Genomic DNA, 22,559 nt, shown 5'->3' with positions numbered 1-22,559 from the left:
TGGTCGCTGTCTGTATGATACATCTTTTTCCACCCTTGTACTTTCAATCTATCTGTATCTCTGAATCTAAAGTGTGTCTCCGGTAGACAGCATAGAGTTGAAGCTTCGTTTTTTTCTTTTTAATTCAATCTGATAATCTCTGCCTGTTATGGATTGTTTAATTCATTCACACTTAATGTTATCACTAATATAGCTAGATTCACATCTACCATTTTACTTTTTTTTTTTTAAAGATTTTTATTTATTTGACAGAGAGAGAGACAGCCAGCGAGAGAGGGAACACAAGCAGGGGGAGTGGGAGAGGAAGAAGCAGGCTCCCAGCCTAGGAGCCTGATGTGGGGCTCGATCCCAGATCGCCAGGATCACGCCCTGAGCCAAAGGCAGACGCTTAACGACTGAGCCACCCAGGCGCCCCATTACTTTTTTTTTTTTTTTTTAAAGTTGCAGCGGACAGCGGAGATCGGTTGCATTTCTTTTTTTTTTTTTTTTTAAGATTTTATTTATTTATGTGACAGAGAGACAGCCAGCGAGAGAGGGAACACAGCAGGGGGAGTGGGAGAGGAAGAAGCAGGCTCATAACGGAGGAGCCTGATGTGGGACTCGATCCCGGTACGCCGGGATCACGCCCTGAGCCGAAGGCAGACGCTTTAACGACTGCGCTACCCAGGCGCCCCTACTTTTTATATTCTATGTGCCTCCTATCTTTTTGTTCCTGTATTCTTCCTGCTTTTGTTTGCATTAACAATATTTCCTAAGGTAACATTTAAATTACTTTAGTGATATTTTTACTATGTGTTTTGCAGGTATTTCCTTAGTGGTTGGTTGCTCTAGGATTTACCATCGGCTTTTGATTTATACTAACTTAATTCCAGTGAGACATAGAAATGTTACTTCTACAAAATACTATTCCCTTTTTCTCCTTTTTTGGCGTTATGTTACATATTACATCTATGAATGTTCTAAACTCTACATTACATTGTTGTAATTATTACTTTATATAATGTCATGTCTCTTAAAGAAACTGAGAAGAAAGATCAAATACATATTTATACGTTTAGTTGCATTACTCTTCTTATTTATCATTTCTGGCTCCCTTCATTTGTCCCCGTGGATTAAGTTAGCATCGGGAGGCATTTCCTTACCCCAAATACAGCTTTGCTGCACCTATATCGCCTTTGTGCTATATATTATATTTTAAGATGGTATAGGTCCAACAATACATTATTTTTTTTTAAGATTTTATTTATTTATTTGACAGAGAGAGAGACAGCCAGCACAAGCAGGGGGAGTGGGAGAGGAAGAAGCAGGCTTCCAGCAGAGGAGCCTGATGTGGGGCTCGATCCCATAACGCCAGGACCACGCCCTGAGCCGAAGGCAGACGCTTAACGACTGCACCACCCAGGCGCCCCCAACAATACATTATTATATACATATTGCTTTATATAATAGCTTTTTAAATCAGATAGAGAAGAAAAAGAAGAAATATCACTTATACTGTTTCTTATAATTACGTAATTGCTTTTGTGAGTGATCTTTGTTTTTTGTGTGAATTCAAAATACTGTCCAGGGCAACTTGCCTTCAGCCTCAAGAACCTCCTTTAGTATTTCTTGTAAGGCAGGTCTACTGGCAAAAAAATGCTCAGTTTTTGTTTATCTGATAATGTCTTTACCTCATTGTTACTTTCAAAAGATATCTTTGCTGGATATAGGATTCTTGGTTAACAGTTTTTTCTCTGTCGGTTTGAATAGGTTATCCCACTACTTTCTGACCTTCATTGTCTGATGAGAAACCAGATATTATTCTTATTGGAATTCCTTTGTAAGTGATATCATTTTTCTCTTGCTGCTTTCAAGGCTTTCTCTTTGTCTTCAACTTTTTATTTCAAGTTTGTTTGCTTGTTTGTTTGTTTTAGTAATCTCTACACCCAACATGGGGCTTGAACTCATGACCCTGACATCAAGAGCCACACATTCTTCTGACTGAGCCAGCTAGGCACCCCATCCTTGTCTTTGACTTTCAACATTTTTACTTTGTAATATGTCTGTTCGTAGATCTCTTTTCATTTTCCTACTTGGAGTTTGTTGAGCTTCCTGGATATACAGATTAATATATTTTCAATAAATAGGGGCGCCTGGGTAGCGCAGTCGTTAAAGCGTCTGCCTTCGGCTCAGGGCGTGATCCTGGCGTTCCGGGATCGAGTCCCACATCGGGCTCCTCCGCTGGGAGCCTGCTTCTTCCTCTCCCACTCCCCCTGCTGTGTTCCCTCTCTCGCTGGCTGTCTCTGTCAAATAAATAAATAAATAAATAAATCTTTAAAAATATATATGTATATTTTTTTCAATAAATATGTTCAAAATCATTAGCCATCAGGGAAATTCAAATCAAAACCACACTAAGATACCACCTTACGCCAGTTAGAATGGCAAAAATTGACAAGGCAAGAAACAACAATTGCTGGAGAGGATGTGGAGAAAGGGGATCCCTCCTACATTGTTGGTGGGAATGCAGGTTGGTACAGCCACTCTGGAAAACAGTGTGGAGGTCCCCCAAAAAGTTAAAAATTGAGCTACCTATGACCCAGCCATTGCACTACTGGGTATTTACCCCAAAGATACAGACGTAGTGAAGAGAAGGGCCTATGCACCCCAATGTTCATAGCAGCAATGTCCACAATAGCTAAACTGTGGAAGAAACTGAGATGCCCTTCAACAGATGACTGGATTAAGAAGTTGTGGTCCATATATACAATGGAGTATTACTCAGCTATCAAAAAGAATGAGTTCTCAACATTTGCTGCAACATGGACTGCACTGGAGGAGATAATGCTAAGTGAAATAAGTCAAGCAGAGAAAGACAATTATCATATGGTTTCTCTCATCTATGGAACATAAGAACTAGGAAGATCGGTAGGGGAAGAAAGGGATAAAGAAAGGGGGGGTAATCAGAAGGGGGAATGAAGCATAAGAGACTATGGACTCTGAGAAACAAACTGAGGGCTTCAGAGGGGAGGGGGGTGGGGGGATGGGATAGACTGGTGATGGGTAGTAAGGAGGGCACGTATTGCATGGTGCACTGGGTGTTATACGCAATTAATGAATCATCGAACTTTACATCAGAAACCAGGGATGTACTGTATGGTGACTAACATAATATAATAAAAAAAATTAAATAAATAAATAAATAAATAAATAAATAAATAAATAAGGGAAGTTTTCAACCATTACCTCTTCAAGTATTTTTTTTCTGCTCCTTTCTCTCTCCCCTTCCCTTCTGGTACTCCCATTATATGCTTGTTGGTGTCCTTACATGGTTTCTCTGAGGCTCTGTTTATTTTTCCTCATTCTTTTTTTCTCCCTGTTCATTAGAACACATTATCTCTATCAATCTATCCTCATGTTCACTGATTCTTTCTTCTGCCAATTCAAATATGTTATTGAGTTCTTCTTGCAAATTTTTCATCCTAGTTGTACTTTTCTCCAGAATTTTACTTTTTCACTCCAGAATTTTCATTTATTTTTTAAAAATTATTTCTCTTTATTGATATCCTCTACTTAATGCAACATGCAACATTATCATCATACTTTCCTTTACTTCTTTATTCATGGGTTTTCTTTAGTTTCATGAACATATTTATAATGGACACTTTGAAATCTGATGACTTTCACAGGTAGTTTCTCCTGCCTTCCTTTTTCTGGTGTACGCGTCGTATTTTCTTGTTTCTTTGCATGAGTCATAATTTTTTGTTGGAAACTTGACATTTTAGATGATACATTACTAATTCTGGGTACTGGTCTCTGTGGTACTGGTCTCCCCACCATCCCAGACTTGATATTGTTATTTATCTGTTTTGGGGGTTTCTTGGTTTGTTTTTTTGTTATCTTGTTTTTTTAGTGTTGGGCTGGATTATATTAATGAAGTCATCTCGCACTGCCATCCTGCAGTCTGAGGCCTCTGATGCTGCTCCTCAGGGTTGCAGCCTTGAGGATGCTCACAGTCGCCCTGGGATAAAAATGACATGGGCAGATTTCATTTTGACTGTTTCTTTTCCCCACCATATCCAGTCTTAAGCTTCACTAATTGGGGTTGATTGTTTTATTGTTTTCATCAATGCCTTGGGGTATAATTGTTCCACAAATTGATCCGATCAAATGCAGGCTTTTTTGAAAGAAATAATGTGTAGTAAAGAATTTAACTACTTGCCCCAAAACAGGTCTAGCCTTTAGCCTCAGCCTCCGGGAGAATCACTTATCGCCTTGACAAGGAAATGGAGCCAAATACCAGACAGACTTCTCTGGGTGTCCCTTCTCTCCCATATTTTAACTCTGCAATCCCTCATTGCCATGGTAACTCTTCAGAGAGATGGGTTTTAGATATTTAGTTCATATTTTCTAGTTATTCTCAGAGGAAGGGTTGGTCTGGAACAATATAATCTACCATTGATAGAAACTCAAACTGAGGCGGTTAACAATGAAGATGGAGAGGAAGATGTGAGTGGAAGAATCATTTAGGAGATGGGATCAATAGGATCTATTGATTGGTTGATTGGATGTGAGAAGAGGGAGGAGATCAGGATAATATGGGGGTTTCTGGATCTAGTAATTTCATGGTTGGTGGAACCCTTCACAGAAACAGGGGTACAGGAAGAGGAACCATATGATGAAAAGGGGAGATAATGAATTCAATGTTGGGTGTTCTGAATTTAAAATGCCTGTGTGATATTCTAATGCCCAGGAGATAATGCAATATTGAGGTCTGAAGTGCAAGAGAGAAGCCTAGTGGGGACAGAGAGATTTGAAAGTTATCAACAAAGAGGTGAGAACTGAAACTATGCGAGTGGATAAGAAGGTCAAAAGAGAAGAGGAATCAAGGAAGATCCTTGGAAGACTTGACTTTTCAGTGATGGAAGGAACAGTTAGCTCAGAGAATGAACAGCCAAAAAATCAGAAGGAATTTAGGAGAGTACAGGGGATAGAAAAAAATCAAAGGAGGAGGGATCCACACATCACATGGCCCAAGCAAATGAGAGAGGCACTTTCCAGAGAAGTCTCACTGATAGTGGAGACAGAAGCAGATTTCCAAGGCTCAGGGAGTGAGCAGGTAGTGAAGAAGTGGGGGACAGAAGTGTAGACAAGTCTTTTCAGAAGTTCGTAAGAGGTGTTTGTTGAAAATCTCTATTCTGCTGGGTCTACCTACTTTAGAAAGTGTGTGTGCAGCATTCCTGCAGTCTACACTGGCTGTTTTGGCTCTCCCACCTCCCACTGCCCTATTAGACCCTTGAGAGAATTCCCGTGATGATGGCCTCATTGTTGAATTCAACAATTTGTTCTTTTCCCTCAATGTACCTATTCATTCAGGATCATCTAGCACTGTTAGTCATTCATTCCCACCTCTGGTCCAAGATAACATTTGGGGTGTTTTTAAAATGTGAGTGCACATTCTTTGACACTCTCGCCCTTTAACCCTTTCCCCATGAGTATCGGAAGGCTTTTGACTAGTTCTATTAATAGAGTATAGTGGAAATGACACTATGGAAACTTAAATGCTAGGTCATAAGAGGTCATGCAGCTTTCTGCCTTGTTGCTGGAAGCTTTGGTCCCAGAGCCCTGAGCCACCATGTAAGAAGTCCAACCATCCTGAGAAGTCCAACTGTCTCTCTTGCTCACTGGAGAGGCCATGTAGAGATGATCTAGTAGATAATCATACCTGAGCCCATACTTCAGTCTTTCTAGCCCAGGTGCAAGACGCTGAATGAAAAAGCCCTCTGGGAAATGGACCCTCCAGCCCCAACTATTCTAGCCCTGCAGCTGTTAGAGTTACCCCCAGCCATTCAAGTCATCCCAATTGAGGGCCTAGATATTCAGAGGCAGAAAAGACCCACTGTGCCTGTCCAAATGCAGATGCACGACCCACAGCATTCATGTGCATAGTGGAATAGCTATTTCACATTACTACACTTTGGGATGGTTTGTTACACAGCAATAGGTAACAGGAACGCCATTTTTCCCCTCATTTCTGTTCTTCTATTCAGACCATTCTTTTTCTCCTAATCCTACACAGCTACACAGATTGTGTTCCCACAAGCCAGAGTGGGAAGTTCTCCCAACTCAGTAATGGAGCCTAATCGGCCCTAGACTAAAGGCTGTTCTGAACCTAACAAAGCTGAAAAGCATGCCTCAAAAGAACTAAATTCTATCCCAGAACAAAGCCCCAAAATATTTAAAGAAATACAAAACAAACAAAATCACACACTCAAGTACATAATATTTACAACTCCCATCATCCAATCAAAAATTACCAGGCACACAAAGAAGCAAAAAAAAAAAAATGCAAGGATAAAAAGTAATCAATAAAAACAGACCCAGAAATAACACAGATGACAGAATTATTTGACAATGGTATTAATAGGATATTTAGGGGCATCTTGGTGACTCAGTTGATTAAGCATCTGCCTTCAGCTCAGGTCATGATCCCAGGCTCCTGGGATAGAGTTGCACATCAGGCTTCCTGCTCTGCGGGAAGGCTGCTTCTCCCTCCCTCTGACCCTCCTTCTGCTCATGCTCTCTCTCTCTCTCTCAAATAAATAAAATAATAATCTTAAAAAAATAGAATATTTATAATAGTTGACTACTACAAATATACTCAATATATTCAAGAAGAGAGAGGAAAACATGAACATGATGAAGATAGAAATTGATACAAAAAAGACCAAAGTCGGACACCTGGGGGGTGCAGTCAGTTAAGCATCCAACTCTTGATTTCAGCTCCGGTCATGATCTCTTGGTCGTGAGATTGAGCCCCGTGTCGGGCTCTATACTCAGCTCAGAGTCTGAATATTCTTTCTCCCTCTGCCCCTCCCCTGCCCATGTTCCCGTGTGTGCTCTCTCTCTCTCTCAAATAAATAAATAAATGAATAAAATCTTTTTTAAAAAAGACCAAAATCAAACTTCTACAAATGAACAATACCCTGTATAGGATTAACAGCACATTAGACACTGCAGAAGAAAAAGAAGGCAGGAAAAGGAGATAAGTGAATGAAGAGCAAGATGAGACTGATAGAGATCAACTAAAATATCTTAGATTTAAATTCAGCCATGTCAATAATCATATTAAATGTAAATGTTTAACATTCTCATTAGAAGGCAAAGATTGTCAGATTGGGTAAAAAGGCAAGACTGGGCCCTCTACAAGAGGCCCACTTTATTTTTTTTTCTTTTTTTTCTTTTTTTTTTTAATGATTTTTTATTATATTATGTTAGTCACCATACAGTACATCCCTGGTTTCTGATGTAAGGCTCGATGATTCATTAGTTGCGTATAACACCCAGTGCACCATGCAATACGTGCCCTCCTTACTACCCATCACCAGTCTATCCCATTCCACCCCCTCCCCTCTGAAGCCCTCAGTTTGTTTCTCAGAGTCCATAGTCTCTCATGCTTCATTCCCCCTTCAGATTACCCCCCCTTTCTTTATCCCTTTCTTCTCCTACCGATCTTCCTAGTTCTTATGTTCCATAGATGAGAGAAACCATATGATAGTTGTCTTTCTCTGCTTGACTTATTTCACTTAGCATTATCTCCTCCAGTGCTGTCCATGTTGCAGCAAATGTTGAGAACTCGTTCTTTCTGATAGCTGAGTAATATTCCATTGTATATATGGACCACAACTTCTTAATCCAGTCATCTGTTGAAGGGCATCTCGGCTCCTTCCACGATTTAGCTATTGTGGACATTGCTGCTATGAACATTGGGGTGCATATGGCCCTTCTCTTTACTACGTCTGTATCTTTGGGGTAAACACCCAGTAGTGCAATGAAGAGGCCCACTTTAAATATAAAGGCTATCAATAGATGAAAAGTAAAAGAATGGAAATATATATATATGCAACACTCACACACACTTTTTTAAAAAGCTGGGTGGTTATACTAATATCATACAAAGTACATTTCAGAACAAGGACTATTACCAGAAATTTAAAAGAGCATTTCATAATGACAAAGTGGTTAATTGATCAAGAAAACATAAAAATCCTAAATGTTAATGCCCTTAATAACATAGCTCAGAATACATGCAGCAAAAACGGATGTGCTAAAAGGAGAAAATGACAAATCCACAGTTTTGGTTGGAGATTTCAACATACTTCTCTCAATAACTGATAGAACAAAGTAGACAGAATATCAGTAAGAATATGGAACAGGGGTCAGCAAACAGATCAGCCTGGCTTTTGTACAGGAAGTTTTCTTGGAATTCGGCCATGCATGTTTATTTACATACGGTTGATGACTGCTTTCACGCTATGGTGGCAAAGTTGAGTGGACGGTATGGCCTGCAAGGCCAAAAACATTACACCCCCTGATATAAAAGACTTGAATGACATTACCAAATTGACCTAATTAACATTTTTAGAACATTCCACACAAGGACATCCGAATACACATTTTTTTCCAAGTACATGTGGAACATTTACTGAAACAGATTGTATTCTGCATGATAATACAAGTCTTAATACATTTACAAGGATTCAAATATTTTCTCTGCCCACAATAGAATTAAATTAGAAGTCAATAACTAACTAGACAATACACTTCCAAATAACCCAGGAGTCAAAGAAGAAACTACAAAGGAAATTAGAAAATATTTGAATAACAGAAATGAAAATATGACATATCAGAATTTGAGGCATGCACATCAAATAAGCTTTTACTCGGCTGCCCGTGTATTTTAGCTCAGGGACACCACGATCACTTAGCCACCACTGAAGATTTCTGTGGGCCAAGCATCCTGCGTATTGCTCTGGCCCAGCTGCCCACCTTATCTCTCGTGGTTAGGTGGCACCCTCCTGTTTCCTTGAATCAGCCAACTTCCCCAAAACTTAGTGGCTTAAACACCAACCTTTCACTTTGCTCACAATTCTGTGATCAGCTGAGTAGTTCTTGTGGTCTGAGTGGGCTTGCTGAGCCTTTCATGTGCCTGTAGTCAGCTGGTGGCTGGATGACCTAGGACATCCTCACTCACATATCTGGCAATTGGCTGGCTGTTGGCCAGAGAGACAGGGACAAGAGGGCCACATGTCTCTCATCATTCAGCAGGCTAGCCCAGAATTTTTAACCAGAGGCCAGGTTCCAAAGCAGGAGGAAAGGGCAGACAAGCTCCAAAATGCAAATATTTTTCAAGCTTCAGTTTGGGCCACCCTTGTTCCGTTGTCTAAAGTAACCTTGTTCCGTTGTCTAAAGCAGATTCAACGGTGGAACCCAGATACAAGATGTAGAGAACCAGACTCCACCTGGGAAGCGTTGCAGAGTGCCGTGGATACAATGGGAAGAATCTGTGACCATTTCTGCAATCTATGCAGGGAGCTCATTTCCATGGGGGCGTCTCCCACTATCATCACCACCCTGAAGAGAATAACCATGGCACAGCCTTGCAAAACTCTGATGTTCCCCTCACCCGTGTATTACTCAAAGCTCTAGTCAAGAAAATGTCCTGTGGACCCCCCTCCCCAGGGGTCTTTGTTAGGGGCCAGGCGAGTACTTGCTGAAATCTCAATCATCGCCGGAGCTCTAGCTGCAAAGGAGTCTGGAAAAGGTTCTTTTCTTGCTTCCCAAGCTCTGCAGTATAGGAAAGGATGCCGGAAGGCGGTGACACGGGTGTTGAGCACCAGTCCCTCCCACCCACTCACGCTGAGGTGCTTCATGAGGAAGGACTTTTTGCAGCAACAGAAAAGGAGTCTGAGGCAGGAGCTCCTGATGCCAGCTCCTACCCCTTCGCCTCAAATTCCAGCTCCTCTAAGCCATATCGCCAGAGGCCTCCCACCTGCTGACTCAGGCCAGCCACAGCTATAGCCCAAATGACCCCAACAGGAGCAAGGCAGCCCCCATGCCTCGGCCAGACCCCTCCACCCCACCAGCACACACTCCTGAGGCCCAGAACCTACAACAATAATCACCTTGGTCACCAGCCCGACTGTGGGCCTGGGACTGTGACCTGCCCTCCCCCTCAATCCTCAAAACCCCCTCAGGTGGGGGAACACTCCATTTTATAGGAGATAAAACCAAGGCTCAAAGAGGTGAAGTCACTTCCTCCTCAAAGTCACCTATGATAGAGTAACCAAGCTGGGATTTGAACCCAAACCAAAGCAATGCAGAAGTCTCCCCACTGGGCTGCACAGCCTACCTGGCTCCCATTTCCAACTCTGCAGTCCCTAGACCGAGGACCAGGACACCAAGGGAGGACCATGCTGGCTCACCATGGGTGCTTGCGCCAGGGCCTGTAATCAGCCCTCGGCATAGGCCCTACCAAACCCCCCTCTGCTGCCCACAAACACGCCTTGGGTGAGAGGGACACATTCCTCCCTCCAAATTCCTAGAGGAAAAACAAATATGTAATGGTTGGAAATACGCTGTAACAAACAGACATCCCGGGGCACCTGAGTGGCTCAGTCGTTAGGCGTCTGCCTTCGGCTCAGGTCATGATCTCAGCGTTCTGGGATCGAGTCCTGCATAAGGGTCCCTGCTCAGCAGGAAGCCTACTTCTCCCTCTCTCTCCTGCTCCTGCTCTCTCTCCGACAAATAAATAAATCTTAAAAAAAACAAAACATCTTCTAAAAAAAATAATAAATAAAATAAAAAGCAAACAGAAGAGTATACTAATGTCTTAATGGTAATGATCCCAGGGTCCTGGGATCGAGCCCCACATCGGGCTCCCTGCTCAGCGGGAAGCCTGCTTCTCCCTCTCCCTCTCTCCCTGCTTGTGTTCCCTCTCTCGTTGCCTCTCTCTCTGTCAAATAAATAAATAAAATCTTTAAAAACAACAACAACCAGAATCCCTGTAGTCAGCTATGTAGATGTGGGGACATTGCCAGTTCTATTTCCCCTTGCTTGTAGAACAGACTTTTCCTAAGGAGAATCCCTTAGGATAGAAGGGGGGGTGACGTCACCCCTCACACGGGCACTAGGACTATAGCATGTCACCCACGCCTGGCCAATCAGAGTCCACATGATTGGTTCAGAGGTGGACATATGACCCAATCTGAGCCAATGGCCAGGCGGCACCCTGTGTTGTTGGAGATTTTTTCTGGAACTAATGGGAAGAGGAAGTTCTCATTCCACTGGAATTGCTGAGCTTGTTAAAGATGAGCCTAAAGCCGCTGGAGCTATCTGGCCGGGATAAGGAGAAAGTCTCCAAGGAAAGAGCCAACACAGAGGCCCTGGAGCCTGCCATTCCTGAAACTGGAAGAGTTTTCTTTTTCCTTTTTCTTTTTCTTAAAAGAATGACTTATATCTTCAATGTCACTTGTCCTGAAATTTTTTTTAAAGAATTTATTTATTTATTTGACAAAGCGAGAGCACGCGCACAAGCAGGGGGAGCAGCAGGCAGAGGGAGAGGGAGAAGCAGGCTCCCCACTAATCAGAGAGCCCCACGAGGGGCTCGAACCCACACCCCGGGATCATGACCCGAGCCAAAGGCAGTTGCTTAACCAACTGAGCCACCCAGGCACCCCTGGAAGAGTTTTCAATTACATAAATCAATAATTTCTCTTTTTTCCTGAAGGCATTGTGAGTTGGGTTTCTGTCACATGCCGTCAAACGACCCTGGTGCACACAATGAACTGTGAAAGTCAAGTCAGGGCTCCATTTGTTTTGCAAGGCATAAACTTGGCCCCTTTCTCATCAAGTAAGCAAATAAAATCCTCCATAACCAGAACCATCATTCCAGCCATTCTGGCGCCTTCCCAGGGCCTTGCCCAACCTTTTCCTGACCTGAACACCCCCTCCCCCCGCCACAACGTGGCAGTTCCCCAGCAGCAATGCCGGCGCCGCCCACCTCCCTTGATACCCAGTCTGGCCCTCAAGTTGTCCTTCCATGAAGACCTCGTCTCCCTGCAGAGGGACACAGGCTCAGGGTGTGGGGCTGAGCAGAAACAGCCTTAGGATATGGTCACGGAACTGTGGATCAGGCATCTATCGATTATACACTTTTGAGCAAGTATCCCAATAGCCATATGTTTATTTACATATTTTGTGACACTATTTGCATTTTATGTACTAATAAAACTTCACTAATTCCTCATTTTAGATGACATTTAAATAAGAATTCTCCAATTCCCATCCCTTGTCTTTCACCCCCTCTTTGGAGACCTCAGGAGGAGGGGGTGCTGGCCGGACTCTCCTTCCCATCCCCCAAGTTGTTTTCCAAACTTTCAATATTGTTAGTAAAAGGAGGGGCCCTGCCCGGGGAGGGCTGGCTGAATTACCCCATGGAAATATTGGCGCCCTGGGCTAGGGGCAGGGTGGGCCCAGTTTCCAGGAAGAGTTTGGGCAGGAAGCCAGGCAGGAAGGGGCTGGGAGTTTCTGGAAGGGCAGCCTGGAGAGGCCTGGCAGGCTAGTCCATGGATCTCACTGTGCAGCACTTTCAGAGATGGGGAATCCTTGGCACTTCCGGCACATGCCAAGGCACAGGTGGGGGAGGGAGGGCAGGAGGGTTCCTGGCTGAGAACAGGGACAGAGGTGGTAGGCGACTCCTCAGTGGGCTTTCAGGAGGGGTGGCCATGGATGGACAGGAGAAGGTGGGCAGACTTGCAGGGGCAGTGACGGGGGACACTTGGGTCTCCCTCTGTGCCTCCCCCCCCCCCCCATAGCCTGGGTGGGATCATTGGAAGACATATACTTTCGGCCAAGAGGATCCTTGGAGCAGAAGGGGACAGAGAGGAGGCCCAGAGGGGTTTTACTTGGTTAGGGGTGGGGAGTCGGAGGGTGGTGTTGTCAGGATGGAAAGATCCCCAGGCAAAGACTCTTGTGGATGCGCAGGGAAGGAGCTGTTCCGTGGGGGTCCCTCTCTCAGACTTCTGCAGGCCCTGTGACAGCCAGCCCAGGAGATGCCTCCTTGATACAGTAGTTAGGTTTTGGACAGAGACCCAAGATAGGAATGGCATCAACTATGTAGAAGTTGTTATTCTGTCACTCCTAGTCTGGGCCCAGCCTTTCTGGGAGGATGTGGCCTTTGCACGGTGTCAGAGACCCAGGCTCCCTCTGCCTCACTGTTCCAGACACAGCAGGATGGAGGGAGGGCAGAAGACGCCTCACAACCTATCCCCTGGCCACACCCCACTAATGGGATGTGGGGACGTGACCTTAGAACGTGGTCACGGGCCTCGCTGAGAGCTCTGTGACCGTGGAATGAAGATGAAGGTCCTGGGGGCCAGCTGGCAGCCCACCCCACGTACCTACAGTACTCAAGGTGGCATAGGAACAAGCTGCTTCCACTAGTGTCCTCCAAACAAGAACTCTGTTTACCTCTACGGGGAAGTAAACACAGGGGTGGTCCTTACAGGAACACGTGCAGGGTGCAGAAAGAGCCCAGGTTCCCCAGCTCGGGCCTCTCTGCCCATGAGAGGAAACAACTCCTCAGTGGCCCCTTCGGCCTCTTGTCCCCTGGCCTGGCTCCCCCTGCACCAGCCCCAAGCACAAGGAACCCCAGATATAAGCCTCTCAAATCCATCTCCTCTTAGCATCTGCGGCTAAGCAGCCCCTATGTCCCATCCTTCATCCAGTCGTTCATGCAACATTTACTGAGCACCTCCCAAGCCTCTGTCGGCCTTCAGGGGTCCCACCACCTCCAGATCCTGTGCTCCCCACCCCCACCCCACAGTAACTGGTTCGGGTAGAAACGCTAGCCGAGCTGCTCCAACCAGGGCGAAGAGAAGGACTTCGGCAGGCAGCGCCCAGACCAAGATTTGAACCTGGGAGAACAAGAGCCCCGGAGCGGCTGGGCCAGTCCTTACGTTGTAGGAACCCCTTTCCCGAGGGGGGCCCATGAGAAGAAAGCAGATGCATGATGTCTGAGCCCCTTGAAGCGAGGGCTCCCCCAGACAGGAACTCCCAAGTAAGCCAGCTGTGGCCTGCAGCCCAAGCGTGCCAGCTGCCAGAGAAGGCACAGAGGCCGACCTGTAGGAGGAAGGGGAAGAGCAAAGGGCGGGCTACCGGCTGCGGTCTTGGGAGCAGCTCCGCCCTTGCACCCCTTCTCCCTCTCCTCACGGTGCTCCGGCTCACTGCCATCATCCGGAACGTCCGGAGGGAAGCGGGCACTCTCGACTTCAGGCCGAGACCTCCTTCAGAGCCATCAGTGGGGCGGGCAGGAGTGAGGGGGGTGTGAGAGGACACAGGCCAGGTCCTTGTTCAGGCGTCGAGGCCCAGGCCACCTCAGCGGGCGCCCGGCAAGCGTCCCCTCCTGGGAGTCTCAGCTGACCTCTCTTCTCCAGGGGAGGTCCTCCCTCTCCATGGCAGGAAAGAGGGCAGATGCCCCAAAGACAGGAAGCGGTTCAAAATAGCCTGGGGGGCTGTCGGAAAGGCCATCCAAGCAGGAAATGCTGCTGGAGTGGGGAGGAGGGCTGCGGGGTTCCTGCAGCGCTGTCCTCTTGGAGCCCCTTCCCCGGGCACAAGGGGCCCGGGCGTCATGGGCACACAGTCTCGCTGGCGACCGCACGCACTCATGGCAGGAACCGCAGTATGACTCCACGACAAAGCGCAGGCTGTCACAAGAGCTTAGGAGAGGGGCCCAGGCGCCACACCGCAGTGGGGAAGGCCTCCCTGAGCTGGACCCACAGGCCCTGCGGCCAGGGGTCATTGCAGCGGACACCGGGGGGGGGGGGGCCTGCACGGTCTGTTCCCACCTCCTCTGTGGCCCAAATGCAGATGTTGGCACACGTAAACTACATTTCCCAGACTCACTTAGAACGAGGGTCAAATGAGATTCCACCGATCCGGGGCACTCCTGTGTGATCTGGAAGGCGAACAGGCCGTTGGGGTTTTCTGCTGGTAAGTGTGGTCGCAGAGATGCTGGGTCTCTGTGGTGATGGTCCAGGCTCCAGGCTCCGGCTTCATGGGGTTCGACCAGCAGCTGAAGTGGCTTCTGATCCCTGGATCACAGCTGAAAGGCTCCGTTCTCGAACTAGCAGTTCCAGCGGTAGTTACGATCCCCGAGGGTACCAGAGCTGGGGCCAGGTTCTGCTGTGTTTCCTGAGATCATCCTGGAGACTCCACCAGCTCTTCCAAAGTAGCACCCAAGTCCCTACATGAAATCTCCTCTCCTGCTTCAAATACCTAGAATGACTTCTGTATATAAACTGAGACACCAGGCAGAGAACAAAAGGTTTGTCTAGATGCAGGGCCTGGCATGAGTGTGGCAGCCTTGCGGCAGAGAAGGGAGCCGAGGCAGGGACCCAGCTGGGAGCTACTACGCGGTACGACAGGAGCCTGAACTAAGGTGGGGACAGTGGGATGGAGCAGAAGGGAAGGGTAGGGGTGAAGAATAAGCCAGACTTAGTAACTGTGGGCATGAAGGTGTCTCCTTGCACCCATGAGATCCCATGACTCTTAGAAGCACACAGAGCAGGGTGGTGTCATGCGGAGAGCACGAGCCTCGGGCCTGCCCGGTGAGACAGCGGAGACCCCTGGCCTCGCTCATGTGCCCGCAAGGGACACAGATCAACAAGTGGATACAATTATTTCCCAAAGTGACAAGTGCTGCCAAAAAGAGGGTAGCATCAGAATAAAAAGGGGAAGGTTGGTCAGGAGGGGCCTCTCAGAGCTGGTGTTGGGTTGGTACCTGAAGCATGAGGAGGCAGCCATAGGAGGATCTGAAGGAAGGACTGTCCGAGCAAAGGGAATAGCCAGTGCAAAGTTCTCAGTGCAGGAAGGGACGTGACGTGGGACGCCTCGGAGGCTCAGCCAGTGAAGTGTCTGCCTTCCGCTCAGGTCATGATTCCAGGGTCCTGGAGTCAAGTTCTGCATCTGGCTCCCTGCTCAATGGGGAGTCTGCTTCTCCCTCTCCCTCTGCCCCTCTCCCCACTTGTGCACTCCCTCTCTCTCTCAAATAAATAAAATCTTCAAAAAAAAAAAAAAAAAAAAAAAAAAGGAAGGGACGTGACATGTCCTGGGCTCACACAGAGGCGGGATGGCTAAGATAGATAAGCAAGAAAAGAGACAGGGTCCCAGAGGAAGGCTGGAGAAGGGGTAAAAACTCTCAGTCAGCCAGAACCTTTGATGAACCAGAATGTCCCACCCTCCATGTTCAAGCATTAATGCCATTAATTTAGCAAATGAGTGAGTAATGTGTTAAAGGGCCACCAGGAACCAGACAAATAGTAGGAAAGATGTGCAGCAGGGGACAGGACCAGAATCAAATACAGACAGGAATCACTAGCTACCAAACACCGGACAGAGGGGGCTAAACATCCCTCTCAGATGGAGGGAAGAGAAGGGAAGGATGGGGGTGAAGGGAGAAATCTTCCAGAGGATTCCATGTCAGATCCCAGCTGAAGCAGGACTTTTCTGGTAGCAGATGATGACCGAACCTCAACTGGCCTAACTAAAATGAGCATTATTGACATAAGTGGCTGAAAAACCCAGATGCAGATTAAGCCCAAATTAAGGTTTCTAAGCACCATCACTGTTGCCAGCTCTTTCAGCTTAGCTCACCTTCTCTGGTGGCTTCACTCTCCTCCTGGTGGAGAGATGGCTGCCATAGTTCCAGCCCTTACATCTATCTGCTCAGCCTACAGGCCATCAGAAACAGGAATGTCTCCAGTTGACTTGGATCAGGACCATCTCTGAGCCTATTGCGGTGGGCAGGGGAATGCAGCACGTTGGCTAGCCGTGGCTGGGGTGGCCCACCCCCAGAGCCAGTGGGGGCCAGCCCCAGGCAATCACATGGGCCCGGAGTGGGGGAGGGGAGGGTTTGTTCCCAGGGTAATGGGGTGAGGGAATGGATGCTGGTCCACCAAGGACTTCCAACAAGAGCCACTACTACTCATCATCGCATCACCGCCATGATTCTTAGCCACTGAGCACCGGCGCCGCCCCTGAGCCCGCTAAGTGCTTTACATACATTATCTCAGTCGGTGCTCAGGGCCCCTTAAGGCAGGTGCTCTTCATTCCCTCATGAAATAGTTGTTTATCAAGCACCTTCCAAGGACCTTGCCTCTGTCCCAGGTGTCAGGGACACAGCCCTGAACAAAGCAGCAAGCCTCCCCACCTTCAACCTTCCATGCTGACATTCCAGCAAGAAGGAGCTACATAAGCAAAGCTCATGACGCCCGGAAATGCCTGGGAGACACTGAAGCGGGGGGAGCAGGGAGGGTTTAAACAAAGACGGTGACACTTGAGGAGACCTCAAAGGATGTGAGGAAGCAAACCTTCGGGGTGCCTGAGGGGAGCCCTTTCCAGGAAGAGGGAGCAGCCATTGCAAGGGCCCTGGGGCCGGCCTGTGGCTGTGTGTTTGAGGAGCGGGAGGAAGCCACTGTGTGGGGGGTGGGGGCAGTGAGGGTGAATGGTAGGAAAGAAGGGAAAGGAGGAGAGGAGAAAGGAGGGGAGGGCTTTCGCTCTGGATGATGCAGGAGCCTGGGGAGAGGTTTGAGCAAAGGGGAGACTGGTTAAAGTGGGATCCTGCTGCCTGCTGTGGGGAGAAGAGGTTGTGGTTGGAACACAAGGGACCCAGGTCGGAGGTGGGGAGCCCAGGGAGGGCTAGGACTGGGTGGCAGCAGGGGGCCGGGCAAAGAACCAGGTTTGACACACTGTAAAGGCAGAGCGGGCAGGGTTTGCGGGCAGATTGGATAAGGGGGTGAAGGAAAGAGATGCCCACATACAGATGAGAAAACCGGGGCCCAGGAGCTTAAGAAATTTGATCTGGGTTCTGAGTCCATCTTGGCAGGCTGTATGCAATCAGGGCACCTGCCCGGCTGCGGGGGCACCCAGAGGAAGGGGCTGCCTATTTCTTTTTTTTTTTTATAATAATATTTTTTATTATATTATGTTAGTCACCATACAGTACATCCCCGGTTTTTGATGTTGAGTTCCATGATTCATTAGTTGCGTGTAACACCCAGTGCACCGTGCAATACGCGCCCTCCTCACTACGCATCACCAGCCGGGGATCCCTCCCGCATTGTTGGTGGGAACGCCTATTTCTAATTAGCGGGCGGTGGCCGTGCCTGTCTGCGCGAGGCAGCGTCGTGCTGCCTGAGCCCACCGAGGACAGCGCGCCCGCCACAGACAACCGCTGACTATCCCTTCATCCCTGCAGGCTGCTGGTGCAGGCGGGCTGGGCCCAGCGGGGAGCCAGCGAGTGCAGTTGCCCAGGCTCTCCGCAGAGAAACGCGGAGGGACAGAAAGCAGAGGCTGGTGTGTTTTTCAGGAAGGAAATCTTCGCTGCTGTAACAGTCTGGGAGTCTCGGCTCAGCCCCGCAGTCCGCCCCGCCAGGAAGCGCCCCCTCCCGCCTCGCTCGCTGGTCCGAGGCAAACACTTTTGAGGACAGGAAGGGGAGAGGTGAGGTGAGTATCAAAGCAGCTGTGGAATTCGGGGGCGGGCCGAGCAAGGGGGTCCTCGCCATCTTAAGTGCTGATGGTGACTTCCAAGACCCCAGCCCGTGAGCAGACGGTGGGCTGGGGGTGGGTGGGGGTGGGGCGGCCCGGCCCAGGGCCCGGCCCCACAATGCACCGCATTACCCCGGCCGGAATTCCTGCAGGACGCTCTGTTCTCGATGGCAGCCCTGCTAGGGCCATCAGGCCTGGGCCGTGGCCCGGGTGGCAGGCCAGAATGAGGCCTCAGGAAGCCCTCAGCTGGTTACAGGGCTGGGCACTGCCCGCGGTCCTGCCAGCCCTTCTCCGGGCCCCCTCCACCCCACCGGCGCCACAGCCCCCCTGGGCCTCCCCCCTTCCCAGCCCCGCCCCGGAGCCTGGAAACTGGGCCCCATCCAGCCGGACAGGCTGTGTTAACTCCAGCTGGGGGGCTTTGCTGAGGCCACCCCAGTTTCCTGCGGCGTGCCCGCTGTCTACAACCGAGTCCACCCCTCCTGCTTCCCCTGTCCTCACCAAGCCTCCCCCTCTCCCTGCCCTGCCTCCCTCCCCCACGTGGCAACCTGCCCTGGAAGCATTCCCTGGATGGTTCACAGTGGAAACTCTGCAGAGCTGCTCCAGGCTGTGTGACATCAGGAAAGCAACTTAACCTCTCTGTGCTTCAGCTTCCTCTGCTTTACAGAAGGCCACAGGCTCCTCCGGAGAAGCAGTAAAGCAGGGGCATCCAGGGGAGGAGAAACACTCAGCTTTGGGGAACTGATTCAGAATTATGCAATCAGAAGAATCCAGAGGAAAAGCGTGTTAATTTCAGCACTGAGTTTCGGTGTTACTTTGATTTGTGGAATTTTTTAGAACAAACACGTACGGCACTTATGCAGCGCCAGGCACTGTTCTAAGCTCTTCACCTGTACGGACGCACCAGCCACGGCGGCAGCTTCGCGCCTTGACGAAGGAGGAGACCGAACCACAGACAGGTGGACAAGATGCCCAGAGGCGGGAAGTTGCCGAATTAGGGTTCAACCCTGGTGTCCAGGCTCCAGGTCCACGCTCATAAACACCCCCTCGCACCCCCAAGTTCTTACGGCCACTGAGGCCTCCAGCTTCCCTTCCCCTGCCAACCTCAGAGGACTAAAGCCCCCATCTTTACAGAGACGAGGTTATTCTTCAGAACTGTGTAAGGCGGAGGGGGGTGTGTGTAAAGGTGCCTGCGTGACTCTGTGTGTGTGTGAGTGCACGTGTGAGCGTCTGGACGTTATAACAGTGAGTGTATCGTGTGACTACACACATAGGTGTGAGTGTGTGTGCGTGTGAGTGCGGCGTGGGTAGGGGTGTGTGTGAGTGTGTGTTGTGTGTCGGACTGTGGTGCGTGTGTGTATGAGTGGACGTATGGATGTGCGGGCATGTGGGCGCACGTAGATGTGGGGTGTGAGCGAGTCTGTTGTGAGCACACCATGCCTGCGTGCACGGCAGCCTGGGGAACTCTGAGCAGAGCTGGCGAGGAAAGAGGGAGTAGGGCAGGGGTGAGACTTTGCATGTGCCTGAAAAAATTAAAGAGTGATTAGTCAAAGCTGAATTGTTTTTCTAAACTCCTAATGCAAACAACATGTGGGGCAGCGCCCAGATGGTGCCCGGGAGCCCCCGACAGGGTCCTCAGGAAACAGGTGCTCTTGGAATGTTTCCTGCCGCTGGGCTGTGGCGGGCGAGCGAGGTCGCCATGTTCTTTATTACCGTCAGGCAGGGCCCAGCTGCAGGCCCGTCCAGCTGGGTGGAAACCCACGGCCACCGGTCACAACAATGCAGGCCTCAGCTGGGACAGGCCCCACAGCTCTGCCAGGCCCAGCGTTGCCGGCCAGTATGAGGTGTGTCCCTGGGCCAGGGTCACGGGGGGCGGGAGCCGTGCTCGCCTGGCTCCACGCAATTGCTTGCAAGACTGTTGCGAGCATCTTTACTCTGGAAAGCTATTGCCAATTATTCTCCCCAAGTGTTGTACCAATGCATAGTACCACCAGCAGCGAATGCTAGGAATTGTTTTCCTAGACCTTCCACAAGCCCGGGGTGTTCTCAGTCGTTTCATTCCCGTTAGGCTGATAGAGCAGGATATCTCCCAAGAAGAGGGGCACAATGATGCCTGTGTTTTAGAAAGATCCCTAGGGGTGGCTAAATTGATGATAGACTGGGGTATAACTAGGATTATGTTCAGTCACACACACAGTGTGTGATTCAGTGACTTAAATAGGGATTTATTTATCTCACGTAAGGAGAAATCCGAATGCTGTTCGATGGCTGGAGCACGCCTGGGCTGAAATCTCTGTGAATCTCTTTCCTTATGGTCACAAGATGGATGCTGTCATTCCAGCCATTAGATCCACATTCAAGACAAGGAGAGGGAAGAACAAGGACGGGTTGGAGCTGAGTCCATCTCTTTGTATCAGAAAGAAAAGCCCTCCTCGAAGCTACCCCAGCCGATTATCAGCTACTATATTATAGGCAGAGGATGGGAATGGATTTTGGGCAGCTGACCACCAGAGTCTGCCACGACGGGTGCCAGCACGCCGGCTGCCAGACACTGCTGCTGTGGGTCAGCCTGGGCCCTGCCCCGCCTGGCCCCGTTCAAGTGAGCCTCCAGCCACCCCCCGATAGCTGTGGTTGGTCCTGCAACCAGCAAGAGTTCAGCCTGGAATGATACCTGGAGCTTTCTTCTAGCTCAAGGCAGGCCTCAAAAATTGTCTCCAAGCTTCTGGTGAGGGATACAAGACAGCTTCCTCCCCAGTGTGGGAGCCAGTTGGTTGGGTCTCAGACTTCTAGAACATTCCACCTGCCTTGATCTCTGACATGGAAAGGAAGTCTAACCCTGTGTCCAGGATACACAGGCTCCCACCAGCCCTTTCCCAGTGTGGAATCCTGTCTTGAGCACCCATCTTGGCCGCACCACCTGGCTAACAAGCGGCTTCTCCGACCATCTGCTCTGCCTGTCCATCCCTCTCTCTTTCACGTGGCTTCCTGATACTTCCTGGTCAGGTGTTGGCCATTCTGTCCTGGACATGGCTGTCTGCATGGGCTGTGGCTGTCTTGCCATTCCCCCAAGCCTCTGGGCCCAGCCACACAGTCCCGGAATGCCATCATTCTTTCAGAAATATTTTTTAATCAGAAGAGTACAGGGGCACCTGAGTGGCTCAGTTGGTTAAGCGTCCAACTCTTGATTTCGCCTCAGGTCATGATCTCAGGGTCGTGAGATCAAGCCCCACATCAGCATGGAGCCTGCCTGAGATTCTCTCTCCCTCTGCCCCTCCCCCACCCACTCACGCACTTATGTTCTCTCACACTTTCTCTGTCTCAAAAAAATAAGAGTACATGGTGGGGGGAGGTGCCTGGTTGGCTCAGTGGAGTGTGCGACTCTTGATTTTAGGGCCGTGAGTTCAAACCCCATGTTGGGTGTAGAGCCTATTTAAAAAACAAAAGAGTACATGGGAATTCTATTTCCAGCAAAATGACAGTGGGCAATAGGCAGTCTAATAATTCTAATAATATTCTAATAATAGCTGACACATAGCACTTACTGCACTTAGACACCATTCTGAGCACTTTATATGTTTGTTCACAGCGACCCTCTCTGGTGGGAATATGAGTCTCCCATTTTTCAGATGAGAAACTGAGGCACAGCAAGGTTAAGTAGCCTGCCCAAGTCACACAGTTATGAGTAGCCTAGTATTTCCTAGAATTGGTTAAAGTATAATAAACATTCCTTTCAATGCACTGCAGATCTTGCAGGAAGAAAGAAAGGGAGGGAGGGAGGGAGGGAGGGAGGGAGGGAGGAAGGAAGGAAGGAAGGAAGGAAGGAAGGAAGGAAGGAAGGAAGGAAGGAAGGAAGGAAGGAAGGAAGGAAAGGAAGGAAAATTCCTAAGGGTCAAAGTGAAAGAGCATCAAAAAAAGTGAAGTAAAACCCCCACCCCTTCAGTGTGGACTGTGCCCAGTGACTTCCTTCCAAAGAGTTCAGGGTAGGAAGGAGGAGAAAGAGTAACTTCACAGTGGAGACACCCGACAAGCATGGCCTCGGCCAGGTGCTCAAGGTCAGCACCAAGAGCGATATGTTACATCGACACGTGCACCCGTGATACGATGTGATGAGAAAGGCACTTTACCTCTGTGGTCTTCGTCCCAAAACATACAATCCCAGTTAAACCACTGGCAAAACATCAGACAAATCCCAGCTG

General features: G+C 48.8%; 1 long non-coding RNA gene across 1 annotated transcript; it reads left to right on the top strand.

Annotated features, from left to right (window-relative positions):
* Window positions 1-17,973: 17,973 nt before the first annotated feature.
* On the top strand, window positions 17,974-19,915 carry LOC130543569 (uncharacterized). Its single transcript, XR_008959012.1, has 2 exons — window positions 17,974-18,324; window positions 19,014-19,915. It is a non-coding gene; the product is annotated as an uncharacterized LOC130543569 (long non-coding RNA).
* The last annotated feature ends 2,644 nt before the right edge of the window (window positions 19,916-22,559 follow it).

The sequence above is a fragment of the Ursus arctos genome, unplaced genomic scaffold (assembly GCF_023065955.2).
Source record: "Ursus arctos isolate Adak ecotype North America unplaced genomic scaffold, UrsArc2.0 scaffold_14, whole genome shotgun sequence".
Lineage (NCBI taxonomy): Eukaryota > Metazoa > Chordata > Mammalia > Carnivora > Ursidae > Ursus > Ursus arctos.
This window is presented reverse-complemented; position numbering and strand designations above follow the sequence as displayed.